Genomic DNA, 11,776 nt, shown 5'->3' on the forward strand with positions numbered 1-11,776 from the left:
TATTATGTGGCATTAATTTAACTATAGCTCATTAAGGCAGAATGAAATGGTTAAATTAACTTATCAACCCATAATGATGATGAATGAGGTATTAATTCAGATACAAGCTGGGCAATTTGCAAGTTTACGCATTCTGATGGTTCTCAAATAACATTTTGAATAGCGGGTCAGCGCCTCAATCAATTACATAAGCATGTAAAGTCGGTCTCTCGGAAAAAAATCCTTTTTCATGCATATGCATTAAAACATGTTCGCAATTATCCTCGGAAATTGCCTTCATTGGATTAAGCAGCAGTCTTGGACGCTGGTTCTGGTCTTCCCTGTGCCTTTATTAAAGCTGCCTGCAGCAGCCGAGGCGAGGTGTTTGTTTAAACAATGTTTACCAAAGAAAGGCGAAAGCGCTGCACCGTGGTGCGGGGTTGTGCATGCGTGCTTGTGCGTGTATAGGTGCATGTTTTAACAACAATAGGCAAAACTCATCTGGAAACGCTTCCCTGAATTCTCCGGCAAATTCATGTCTCCCCAAAAGAGCCAGCTAATCTCCTAGAGGGAGCACCTGATGTTTCCGAGGACGCAATTAATTACTGTCCTCGAAGAGAGACTCTGATAAGTGTTTTTTGCTTGGACTCCGCTTAGGGCTCTTGACTCATTATCCATGAGTGGTCTGTGTGGGAGGAATATTAGATGCGCGGGGCTGACACTCGGCTTTTACATGCTGCGTTGTACAACAGACGCAATGGCAGGGGGAAGTACTAATTACCTTCAGGCTAGCTAATAACGCAGTTTTCCAACATTACCTCTAACGGGTTGAAGTTAGTAATCAGCAAGAAAAGGGACACACATGGATTGCGACAGGTCCGCGCTAATGGAAGAGGAGCTCACAGATCAGTGTGAGGATGATGATGACCGAGACACTGTTTCAGGAGGACCTGAAATAGCAGCTTCACGCCTGACGGAGCCATTGGGCCGGGGAGCAGCCCGAGCCCTCCCCGGGCACACAGGGAATTTTAGACTTGTCGAATCCGTTTCAAAACGCTACGGTCCTGTCCGCCGCCCGCCTCTCTGCCAGCAAGGCCTTGGTGGAGCAGCATTGCGAATGCAGGGGTCACCCTTAAAAATCCCCGGCCCGAGGCTGGCCCTGGCAGCGGGCTGGGGTCCTGGGTAGCGGATGCCAGCCCGGAGGGGAGTCCCGGGAGGCGGGGACACGGGACGGCTTCTGATTCCCTGCCTTGGACATGGAGCTCAAGGGTGAATAGAAAGGGGTCTTCACGCTCCGTCATCTGGTGAAGCCATTTCGTGTTAATTAATCCCCACCAAACGACAAAACCAGATATGACTCTCCTTTTCCATGACAAGAAAGTATATATATTTTTAATGATTTGTGTTGATTTCCGTACGAGACAGGGCAGGAAACTGCAGCTCCCCTTTATGTGCTGCCTCGCCGCCCTTCCAGGCAGGACTGCTTCCTTCCCAGCTCTCTTGATCTCCTCTGGCACCGGCTCCACCGCTCTCGGTGACCAACCCGAGCGCTGCGGCTCGGCGAGGGGAGCCCGTCCCCAGCCCCGCCAGCCCCGGGACACCACCGCCAGGGAGGGGACAGCATCCTCGGCTCTGCCCCGGGCCCGCCGGCCCGAGAGGGGAAGCGGAGAGAGGCGGAGGGGCGGGCAAGGAGCAGGGAGCGCTGCAGGATGGACCCACGCCCCGGGAATGTGGCGGGAGAAACTTTGCAAAGCTTCAGTCTGAGCGGAGACACGGGTGAGACGGAGCCCGGCAGGGCCGCAGCTGCTGGGGACCGGCCGGGGAGCCCCACGGAGCGGGGCAGAGGAGCAGAGCCCTCCGGGAAGGGACAGGCAGCGGCGAGGGAGGACGTGGGCAGCCCCAGGGAGGCCGCGGCAGCCGGGAGCGGTGTCCCGGGTTCTCTCCGCAGCCGCACGGAGCGGCCTCGGACCCGCCGGGCGATGGCAGCGCCCCGGCCGGATGGAAGCGCGGAGGACCGGCAGCTCCGGGTGTGAGTGTCCCTGCACCGCCCGGCTGCTGCGGGTGTCCCCTCCGCCCCTTGAGCTGCGGCTCTCCGGCACAACACTCAATTATAAGGGCTGTGATTACAACAATATATCTCTACCGTGCTCCGCATGCTCGGGTGTCAAGGGTAGTGTTTTAGAGAGGGTGCGAGGGGCAGCAATTCATAAAGGGAACTGACAGTTCTTTGATGTGAAAATGATGCCCGTTTTTTTACTCCAGGATGCACGACCGAAGAAAGATTACACCGTTTAAAAAGAGAAATTTAAACCCAGATGATAATAGTAACGAGCCAAGGAGACGCAGTAGGGTAGTCAATATTACAAGTAGAAAAGCAATCTCTGGAGGCCTTGTGTGGCCTGTTGGGTCTGAGAGAGCGAAGCTGAATTCCTGATAAATCATGAATCATGGATGATCTTTTCAGCTAAAAGCGATCTTTCCTCATGAGTGTCGGCCTCTGGTCCCGGGGCCCTGTGGCACCGCTCCAGGCAGGGTCCCGTCACCCGCAGGGACGAGGGAGGCTCGGCTCTCCCACTCCCATTTCTGCTTTCACCAAGAAGGACTCATGACAGAGGAGAAAACAACCCAATATCATCTTAGTTGTTTTCTTTATAAAATGATGTGAGGGACAGATTCTGGTTTGAAGGACTTTTAAAAAAATCAATCAATCAATCAATCAATCAATCCATCCATCCATCCATCAATCTCCCTCCTCCCTCGCGGGGTGTACCACAGCAGCCAGGGCTGCCCGCCCTGCGCTCCCCGCGGCTCTGGGCGGGCCCGGGTGCCAAAGGCCGCCGCTGCCTCCGTCCCGCGTCCCCCGGGATCGCCCCTGCCCAGCCCCTCCGCGGGCAGCCTGTGCCGGGATGGACCTCCCCTCCCTCCTTCCGAACGCACCAGCTGGCTCAAAGCCTTCCTTTTCCAACCAGTGGCAAGAGATTATTAACACATTATTAAAACTCGATTCAGAGCACCTTAATGAGACTTTTACTTATTAGCGACGGGAGAGAATTTCAGAGGAGTGCTCAGTTAAGCCGTGTCTATAGTTTCTAGACTATGCAAATGAGGTTTTTACATTCAACTTCTCGTGGCGTTATTCTCCAGCTTGAGGCGGTCGTCAGGACCAGAGCAGTTTCGTACGAGAAAACAATCAAGCTGATTCGAAGCACAAAATCGTTTCGGGGTATTTGCAATAGAGCAAAGACATTTCTAGGGTGCTTGTGGTGTGTTTTTGAGAGGGATAAAACGCCCCCACTGCACACACCAGCCCGCAGCACTCCTCCACACACAGCTTTTGCAGTCTACTGCACTTGCCAGGAAAACAAAGCTTTCCCTTTCCCAAATTTCCAAGTCTTTGCTAGTCCGGACTCAAAATTTCCTTTCTCAGACAGTTTCGAAAAGTCTTCACACAGCCGTAATCAGGCAAAGAATATATCCTCAAGGTAACTAAGAAAGGCTCTGAAAAACTTCAGAGTAAAGAAACACAAACAAATACATTTTCCAGCGCAGATTTATTATGGCTTCCCTCTGTTTTGCTGAGTGCGAGTCTATCAAAAGGGGAAATACCCGTTCCGTTTGACAGTGAGCGAGTCTTAAAAATCACGGATCGAATCCAAGTTTCACGAGTATTGGAAAAGCGCTCAGAAACCCGACCCCGAGCCTTTTGGGTGCCTCTTCGTGCCCACAGCTTTGTCCCGTTGGGGAGTGCGTGCTTTGGGAGAGCCGGGATGGCACCGGAGGGGACCCGCGGGGCACCGAGCCCGGCCCGGCCGCGGCCCCGGGGCACCCAGGCTGCAGCTCCACACCCCGGTATCAGCACTTGCCCTGCTTGACAGCCAGGGACTTTGCTGGCCCGAGCCTTCTGAAATTCGTTTTTCCAGGTCAGGTCTATTTAGGACCCAACGCCGTCCCTCCCTCATTTTACTTCATTTAAAACACCACGAAGACGTTGTTTGTTGTCGAACTAAATAGACCATATCACCTTTAGTTAAATCTGTAAATTACATTATGTTGCTGTTTTGGCTTTGTTTTCATAATTTTTAAAAATCTGAACAAATCAATTATATTAGCCATATGGCTTGATCACATCAGCTAATTTTCATTTTTGTACAGTAATTGTTGTTTAAACACCGACAACTTATTACTTAAGGTGCTTAGGAAAGATCTCTCCAGTCCTGTCTTGTTTAAAAGATGATTGAAATGACAATGAATACTTCAAGTAAAGTCACTAAACCATTTATCCCAGTATTTTTCACTTTCTGTGTATTTAAGGAGTTCACAACAGCAGTAGCTGAGCTGCAGCCTGATTTATACTTCTGGAATGGAGGCCATGAGACCATCAGGCTTTCAATTCCAGTTTGTAATGATTCACTTAAAAGCAGCAAGTTTTTGGTATGCAGCACGTAAATAGTAATTTTTCTTAGTTATTTTAAAGGTGTATAGTATTGAGAATGTACAAGTGGTTCCACTCTGCCACTTTCACACTGCAAATAAAAAACTTCACCCCTCAGTGATCTTAATATTTTGTCCATTAAATGTAGTTGCTCATTTAAATGGGAGTGTATTTAACCACTAGACAGATGGTCTACAGTGCACACAATTACAAAGCAAGGGTCTGTGTACGTTGCCATATTTTGGGCTCCAGATTTCCTGCTTCCCTATACGTTTTTGCAAGCAGTTTATTTTTCCATACAAAGCACTAACACAGGTGGAGAAGCAGTCTGGAACTCATTGCTGCTATCAGAGATCCAGAGCAGAGCCCTTCAGGCAATCTTCTTAATTTTATAACAAGGATTTTAACTACTTTGTACTTCAGATTTTTAAAGCATTTTAAAAACAGTTCTGTAGTTCTCTTCAGAACACTAGGATTTTAAATATTTGACAGAAGTTTCTGATAATATTTACTATATTGAGAAAATACTGAAAAAACTTCTCAGCCCTACATCAGCAAAACTGAAGCAGTGAGCAGGCAATGAGTAGTGTATTACAAATGAAAAGGAAAATGTCCCAAGAAAATGCAGAAAATTAGGAAATACCAAAATGGAGGTTTGCATTACAAACTGACTACATTCACCGTGGGCCTGTCTCACCCCAGCACAGAGGAAGCTGGTGTTCACTCACTGGTCAGTAATTAAGCCTGTGCATTTATTTGACCCAGGTAGGGCTCTCAGCATTATTTGTCATTCAAGATTCTGACTGTGGGTTAAATACAGATTTTAAAATTTTCTGACCAGACTGTTTATGGTTCTTCTCACTCCTATTGCTGCTACCTCACAAATATTAACAAATTAACTCAGAATGATTCTATAGAGTGAGGATTCACTGTTTCATAACTGTGATCCCAAAGATCAGACACACAGAGAATCTGCTTTTGCTTTTTATGTGCTGTGGAGGACAGTGGCCTGATAGTGTAGTTAGCAATATTATTTGATCATTACTTTGCAAAATATTTTGAATGTGATTTGAGAACCATAACGTGGAAAATACTTTTTGTAAGCAATTAATAAAAGTCAGATTTAAATGTTGTGCTTAGCATTGTATGGAAGATCTGTAGCAAGGCAGAGGTTCAATTATATTAACCAAGTCAGAACTCATCTATTCTAGGATACCATTCCTCCCTTCAGCAAAGCTTTTCCAGCATAATTTAAATTCTCCTGCAAATGGCTGGTGTTTTACCAAGATCACTTTTCCTATGCAGACTTAAGTCACTTTTAGAGGAACTCATGGCTGCTCTGGATGATTTCAGCCATGCATTCAGCAACAGAAATTAGGATTTTAACTTCCATTATAATGCAATCACAGCTGGCAGAGCAAGGAGAGATAAGGCTGCATAAATCACACTAAAGCTGCAAGTTCTCAAGTTCTGAATGTTCAACTTTTCAATCATAACTTCTTTTTGAGATAGTTCTTTCCATCCTGTTTCCTGGATAACAGAATAAATAAATGGTCAGTCCGTTCTGTGGAAATGTCCCGCCATGGTCCATCAGTGCCTGGAGCCACGCTGGGCAGACCTGTTAAGGTCTCAAGCAGAGGGGAGTGGCACAGATACTGCCATCAGGGGCTGGCATACCTTCTATGATTCAATATCAGGGAGAGGAAACGTCCAAACACCAACATTTAATTGTTAGATCAAGAAGTGAATCTCTTGTAAAGGACACAGATCCCTCTCTTGTTATTTCCACCACCTCTGACTCCTTTTGTTTCATGTTAGGTCTTTCTCATCCCCTTCCCTCAGAGCAGTTGCAGGCTGTCACACTTACTGCTGATTATCAGAGCTTAAACCTTTCAGTTATCCCAAATAATCTTCATGGACCTGAACTGTACTGAGTTGCCTATGACCCATTATCTAAACATATGTATGGAAATACAGATATATTGGGAATTTGTATGAGATAAGTCTAAAAGAATGGGTGACAGTGGAGGAGATGGTTTGGTTTGAAGGGAGCTGGTGTCTTGGAGAGAAAATAATATGATTGTCTTTAAGGAGGAAGGGTTTGATTTTTTATTGTTCATCCTGTCCTTGCTGATCTTTGTAGTCTCTTTCTCATGGCAGGGTCCTAAACCATGGGAAGGAGACTAATTCAGTCAGAAATGTGAATGAGAAGGGAAAAAGTATGGCGAAGAATTCCTGACCTACATTTGCAGCCACTCAACTTCATAGAGAGAAGTAACATTTTAGTAAGCTAAAAGTGAATAAAAGTTGTTTTTCAGACATGCAGTGAATCATTTCTAGTGCTTTATAAAGCATTATTTGGTTGACAATGTCTCTTAAAATATCTGTTTATGAAATGCAGTGTTACTTCATGAAATTTACCATTTTGCACCATGAAAAATAACCCTTTCTCTCTGAAAACAACAACAACACAGACTTAGCAGAAAAATCTTTAATGTCAAGAAATGGGCAAGATGTCAGTTTTATGCTGCATCAGAAAGACAGATATATGTATTTCACCATTTCTCCTATCCTATTTATGATTGCTGCAATCACAAATAATGCAGCTGATCTCTTGTATCTGCTTGGCCTGTATGTATTGCTACATCTTGCTCCAAGGGTGCCAGCACTTTGTCATACAAATGTCTCTTCCTTGGGTTTTTATCTAGTATTTAACTCTCTGCTCGTCAGGAGTGCAGCCAATGACTCCGCGGTCTGCGGTGCCTCCCTTTGCAGAGCCCCAGCTGCTGTGCAACCATCTCCAAACCACCCGGCATTAGCATGGGGGACATGTTTCTAAACAAAAAGATGGGATCTCACTTTTTTGCCAGTGTGTGTTGCAACTTAGATGGTACAATTCAGAGGACAAAACTGGACTGTGAAGATTTTTAATTTGGTGAGTGGCATGCCATATGCTATAATGAAAAATAACCCAGTGTCACAGTGCCTTCTCATATTCCCTTAAAGTGTTTTCTCTATCTTGCTTTGTAAAGAAACATTATTTCCAAGTCAAGTAAAGATAACTTCTAGCTAGTTTTCATTAACTTATTTCCAGTTTGCATTTTAATTTACCAACTGTTATTTAGATTTGAAAAGAAAAAAAATGTATTGCTGTACAGACAGGTCGTTGTAATGAATTTGTAAATGGAAAAAAACAGATTTATTTTTTCAGATACATTTGTCAATTCTTGAATAATGGATGTCCTGCTTGAATACTCGACTACACATATAAGTACCACAGTTCATTTGTGGTCAGATCATGACTTCTTAGGAGCCAATTTTTAAAGAAAGTTGATTTCTGCATCTGTCTCTATCTTCCTATCTTCTACATAGTCTCCTAGTAGCTTTCTACTGACAGACCTCTGGACAATGTCCTATTAAATTGTCTTGGATTGCTTTAGCAGTTTTTCAGTAAAAACCCTTCCTGTCCTATAGGAGGTACAGTATATGAATACTCTTTTGCTCTGCTAAGCTATTTGTCTGTTGTCAAACTACTGAAGAATAAAGCATTCTTTTTCTCTTGGAAAGCATTGTGCATATCTCAGCAGGGAGCTTTTCCATGTTACGGCTCTTGTATTTCATCTGAGTGCTAAATGCCTGAAACTGGTTATCGATAATGATCTAGTTTGAGCACTAAAATTTTTCAAGATTTCCCCCTCTGTCTCTGACAAATATCATAACATTTTTCTAGTCATTCTGGTCTTGCATAAAAGTTATTGCACATTTTGGTAAGGTTTCCCCATGGATTTGAAATGCCATTTCTCTTTTCTAAAAGACCCTCTGTAAGTTATATCCTTTTTGAAATTTTCAGTCTGGAAGGCAGGTACTAGACTCAGGCAGTGAAAGAGCTCCTGCAAAATTCCTGTTTCATTACTGAACTCATCAGAGGAAGTGTTTCTAATCACAAGTTGAAAATAATGATCTATTAAAGCATGAGAAGATAAATTCTTGAGTTCAGTTTGATAAATGTTCACTAGCTACCTGAAAACCCTGATTGAAAACTAGGCAGAGATAATATTGCAGAAGAATGAAATTAGCAAGAGGTAATGCAGGTGGGATTTGACACGGGATCCTTCTGCAGAGTATGGTGCATAACACCCTGTTTGCTGAGCTGCTGAACAGCCCACTGCCTTCACCTCTGACTCACATTTGGGATCTAAATCAAGCATGTTGCAGGCAAACACAATTTCTGAGATGCTACAGATAAGTTTTATGAGTTGTATGACCCACTGCATGTGTTAGATGAAGTACCTGTGGTATTGGCAAGTGCATTTGGTCTTCAACCCCATTCTTTTTCTTGCACCCCTTGTAACATTAACATCCTCAGTGGTCATGCTAACCAGATGAATAAAACTGGTTTTTCTCTTTTTTTTTTCCCCATGAATCTATTATAGCTGTCCTCCTACATGTAAAGAAACAAGGAAACAAGTATTTACTTAAAAAGCAGGTGACTATTGCAGTCAACTGAGATAATACCCTAGTCCTAGTTATTCATTATAGTAAAAATATTTTGATCTATGCTTGACTTGCCAGCAGTATCACCACTTGACCTACAAAAAGACCTGTCAGGGACAAAATAACTCAGGCCCATTAGCAAATCCTATAATTATAGCCCTTTACAGTCTCATTATGACTGTCCCTGAGTCAAAATGTTCCAGTGTACCTCTCACTGGACATTCAGAGTGACTCATTAGGGTTACACAGCATGCAGGCAAACACAAACAGCATTCTCACAACTCCTCACCCTCCTTAGAGCCAAGGCATGGAACAGTATCTGCTCTGCTCTGCCCTGCCTGCAGCTCACCCAGTCACTCCAATGACCTTTACACAAACTCGGGGTGTAGCTCCAATAGCTCAGTGCTGGGTGTGAATTACACAACCCACCCAAAAAGCTGGGTAAACACACCATCTATTGATGGTGTTGATGTTACTCCAGGCTGAGCACTTGGCTGCTCTGGCTGTGCTGCCAGCATCCAAACCTAATGAGTTTAAACCCAGCTCAAGACTGCCTCTGTTTGATCGCATTTTAAACATATCCTTGTCTGTGCTTTCAGATCTTGCTTTGTGCTCCTCTGTTGGGTAAAGTATTCTGCAGAAGTTTTCATTGTTTCCCTTGGAATTACTTCAACATAATTGAGTTGCATCTTGTTTGTCAAACTAGATAGAACAATTAATTCATTTTCCTAGTAAGTTAGAAATAGTTTCAAAATCAAGATAGCTAAACCAATATTTAAATATTATCGGGAAGTTTTTGGCAGTGGTACAAATTGTCAGATGTTGTGGGATTCTAGTACATGTTTTTCATTAGTTGGTGTTTCTCAGCTGAATGCCATCTTGCCAGAAAGTCATCTGTAACACTGTCAGGTGAGAAGCCAATGCAAGAGCGTGGAAATATTTCTCAGTCATATTTCATATAGCTTTAACAATCAGAAGGGGAAGCTTTATTACTTAAACAGAGTTTTAATACAAACTTTCAATTAAACTTTGCTTAAATATAGTTTTTTTTTTTTCTCCTGACTCTTAAACCAATATTAAAGCAGGTTGGAAAGCAGTATACAGTTTCTTCCATATAGGTTCTCACACTGCTATTGTACATTAATAATCACTCTGGGTCTCTTTTGTGCGTTAGGAACTTCTCCCATTTACTGTTTGGGTGACACTGAGTACTGCAGCTGACAGTTCATGGAATTACCTCCACAGGAAAGGACAGAAAGCAATGATGCCCAGCAGAGATATGCAGGGAAGCCATTACAACTCATGCAAAACTCCAGAGTGTTTCTCCCTGGTGCCACACAGCTGGGTCACTCTTGCAAACACTGCAGTGTCCAACTGGCACATCCTCCATCCTGGGGCAAGCAGAGGGGTTGGTTCAGTCAGAGCAGGTTTCAAACACAGCAGTGCTGCTGAGAAGGGTAGCACAAAGTCTCCAGCCCCTGACACGATCATAGAATCACTCAATGGTTTGGGCTGGAAGGGACCTTAAAGGTCATTGAGCTCCTTGCCTTGGGCAGGGACCTTCCACTAGGCCAGGCTGATCAGGGCCCCACCAACTTGGCCTTGAACACTGCCAGGGATGGGGCAGCCCCAGCTTCTCTGGGCAACCTGTTCCTGTGCCTAACCACCCTCTGAGGGCAGAATTTCTTCCTAAAGTCTAATCGAAGTCTTTCCTTTTTTTAGTTTAAAGCCATTTCTCCTTGTCTGATCACTTGCCCGCTTGTGTAAAATGTTGCTCTCCCTCTGTTTTATGAAGTCTGCTTTAGGTACTGGAGGGACACAATGAGGTGTTCCTCGAGCCTTCTCTCCTCCAGGCTTGAAAACCCCAGCTCTCCCAACCTCTCTGAGAATGCTTCACAAAAAGTGCAGCTGCCCTGGGGGGCATTGGGCAGGTGCTCCGTGGTGTTACAAATGCATCGCATTCCAACAAAAGGCTCTTTGTGCCCTGAGATGCAGATACACCAGGTGTAACTGAAAAATGATTTAATGAAAGGTATTTCATGGATTGGAATAGCATTCTGTCCTCACTGGGGAGTGTTAAACATACATTTAGCTCCAGGCTAGGAGATGAAGCAAAATAACCTGGTTTACAGTTGCTGCAAGTGCCTTCATAATTTTTTTTTGGTGGAAAGATCTTTCTGTGTCTGTCCTCTCACTTCTCCCAAAGACAGGGTGGCTTTTTCCTTAGCTGATACTCCTAGAGGCCAAATCCAATTTTCCTGACAGCTGAAGCAGGACCACCGCTCACCACGCCTCGCCTTGGCATGGTCTTGAAAAACCTAAAGGATATAACCTGACATTTTGATTATTTCTTGTTAGGCTGATTTTACCCTAATATTAAAGTAATAATTTTCTCAGAATTTATGCATTAAGTCCTCCTTCTTTTTTCCATTAGTAACCCCTGGAGACCTTTTCCTGTTCAGCATGTTTCAGTATGGAAATAGCAGGTGCCTGAGATTCCCTGAGATGAGTTTTCCTGGTGGAAAAGGAAACATCAGTTGTGTTGCTAAAAGACTGCCTGGGCTGACTTGTGAGGTTTTGAACAGTTTCATATTTTGGGCTATTATTGCTTCTTTTAGGAGAGTAATTCAGAGTATTCACCATTTGGAAAATACTTTGTGCTTCATATAATGTACCGACAGTACAAAAGTAGAACAGGAAAGCCAAATCTAAGCAGAGTCTCTAAAGAATGCAAAACCTTACAGGGAGATTAGGAACTCAATAATTCTGTGAAGTGAGTATGAGAATCATCCTTCCTTTTGCTTTTTAAGTCAGTAGCTTTTCCTCACATATGCAAATAATTTTCCTTGCATGTAATGCAATTGAGGAGTA

The sequence above is a fragment of the Agelaius phoeniceus genome, chromosome 7 (assembly GCF_051311805.1).
Source record: "Agelaius phoeniceus isolate bAgePho1 chromosome 7, bAgePho1.hap1, whole genome shotgun sequence".
NCBI lineage: Eukaryota > Metazoa > Chordata > Aves > Passeriformes > Icteridae > Agelaius > Agelaius phoeniceus.